This window comes from Aptenodytes patagonicus, chromosome 2 (genome assembly GCF_965638725.1).
Source record: "Aptenodytes patagonicus chromosome 2, bAptPat1.pri.cur, whole genome shotgun sequence".
In the NCBI taxonomy this organism is placed as follows: Eukaryota; Metazoa; Chordata; class Aves; order Sphenisciformes; family Spheniscidae; genus Aptenodytes; species Aptenodytes patagonicus.
The window spans coordinates 147121436-147124146 of NC_134950.1; positions in this window are offsets into that span (position 1 = coordinate 147121436).

A 2711-nucleotide genomic window follows, 5' to 3' on the forward strand; every position below is an offset into this window, starting at 1 on the left:
AAATGTTTGGTATTTGTCTTGTTTTGTTGAGAGAAAAAAAAAATTATAAAATTTTTAGAATCGGATAAAAAAAAATCTAAAAATTTTGATGTACATTGTGCTTACAATGTTGCCATTAAAATTCAGCATTTTAAAATTACAGAACAGAAATTTTATGTTTGGCTGAAGATCATCAAACAGCCTAGTTCTCAGCCAGCTGAACATTAAAATTGAACACCCCCATGCCTGATGTGGCCTCCTGGGATTTGAAGCTGGATTTCTGGATGCTTTTGCTTTCTCTAATCAAGTAATGTAGGTCAACAATAACGTGAATACTGGACTGTGTCACACTCTTGGATCAAAGGGGAGAAAAAAATTGCATCATTAAACATAGTATCCAGCCAGAAAGATAGGCTTGCAGTATCAGCCCTGTAAAGTCCCATGACGCAATATGGCATTCAGTTCTTAAGTGATTCATCCCTCTTGTACCCAGCCCAAATAAGACCAACTTTCACCAGCACTTAAGAAAGATACAGAAATACTGGAGAACACTCAGTAAATAGTCAGGTAAAGAAAGGATCCAGGACCAGGAAAACAAGCCTTGTGATGGCCTGTGAAGTTTACAGAATTCAGCCTATTCAGTTTGCTGAAAAGATACTGGAAACTGACTGCATATGACTGGTGGTTACATATAGTTGCTGCACAGAGAAAAGAAACGTGAAGTGAAAAAGAGACTTTTCAGCTCTCCACAGGAGAGTATGACTGATTTCAGTGGCTGAAAATTTATATTTGATTAATCACATTTTGAAATATGATATGATTTACCATTAAAAATTAAGTATTGGAATATTTTTAGCCCAAAAAGTGGGTGAGTTTAAACATTAAAAGAAGGGAAGAGGTTTTTTGTGTTGTTGGTTTGACTTTGTTTTCTTCCACTGCTTTGTAAAGGATATGTTTTAATCCAGATTCTTGAAAGAAATTCTACAGCCTGTACACACACAACATGATGCTCTCTTTTGGCATTAGCTGGGTCCACAAATACAGCCTGGAGCACTATTCTGAATTATTCAGATCCATCAGTATGTGGTTTGTTTCAGAAATATGAATAATAGTTTTTCTATTGCTAAATTCTATTTCTTGGTTAAGAGAGGCCATCTGGATCAAGACTGCAAAAAGGAAAGCAAGTGAATAGCCTTCAATTTGCTTGACCTTGTCTTCTAAAGATGCCTTAATCTGTGGGTATCTATATTGAGATTTCTTTCCAGGACGCCAATTCATCTTCCATTTTATTTTAATTGACCTTTTGAAACATTAGTGCAATAGAGCAACATAATAGTGATGAGTAAGATTAATACAGATATTTTCTACCTAGTCTATGAGAAATAATCTAACTATTTACAGAAAAGAAACTAAATTGAATAAAAGATGCTACCTAAACTGTGGGAAAGCAATGAATATCAGCTAGGAACTACAGATAATGGTAACATATTTGCAACTATTGCCTTCACTAATAAAGTATTTCTAGGAGCTTATAAATTAATATCTTTTTGCAGAACACCATTTATCAACTTTCTTCAGTGTTTATTTCTGCCTGAAATATGAGTACACTGCATTAGATATGATATTACATAGAAAAAGGAACAAATTGCAAAAGCTTACAAGAACTGATATTCTATGATTAATGGTACGCTGGCTTGACATTTCAAATTCAATGCAATCCTCTGTGACCCTCATTTTTTTTCTTTTTTTTCTTTTTTAATTTCTTTGTAGTGAAAGTTTCCTAAGTAACATTAGTTGCCTGTAATGTGGGGTGAATGGGAGGTGGAAGAAACTCTTCCATTAAAAAACATGTTGTTTTGAGTCTTGCTTTCAGAACTGAAATTACTCAATAACTTTACATGACAATTGAAATCAATTAATGAAGAAATTTCCTAAGACAGCTTCTCTTTGCCAGCTGCAAGGGGAGGGCATGAACACCTGTGAATGAATTTGAGGTCTGGATTTAATGGCCTGAGCTCATTTCATGAGACCATCATCTTGACTTCTGCTTTTAACATTCATCTATTCTCTTTTTTTCTGATAACGCCTTTGGGCTAGCCCTATGCCAAGAGCTCCTGGGAGTACCAATTCTCAGGAGCAAGTTCAGGGAATGAACTAGAGGAGAGGAAAGCTCCAGGAGTTATTTATCATTAGTCTCACCTTATTCCTCTACTTTATTGCTAAGAAACTTTATCCAAGGCTTTGAATTAACACCCATACTCCCTAGACATAAATAGGTGTTATATCTTTTTTGCCAAAGAGCAGTGTAAGGCACAGAAACAGTGTGCTCTGATTTGACCTACTGCCTGGTCTTTAGCTTGCCTTAGCACTGATGCAATAGCAATTGCTCCTGCACTGGCCCTGCTCCCCCTGCCTTTGAGGGAGGAACAGCAGGACAATGGTTCAGTTCCTGCTGTCTCTTGCTGTTTTTGGCGATACCTAGCACCTGCTTATGAATCTCTACTGCTTAAGTGTCAGACCTGCACTAAACCACTATTCAGACTGTGATTGTACTCTTTCGAAGGTTGGTAAAAAAAGGGAAGTAAGTTCTTTGTATCAGTCTCTTTCAAATCTTCTATCTACGGCAAGCTACCACCAAACCTTAAGAGCTTGCTGGTAGTCACTTAGTAGCTACAGACAAACCCAGAAACACCAGGATCCCAGAGCTCTAGTGTTCCTCTCACTTGATACCA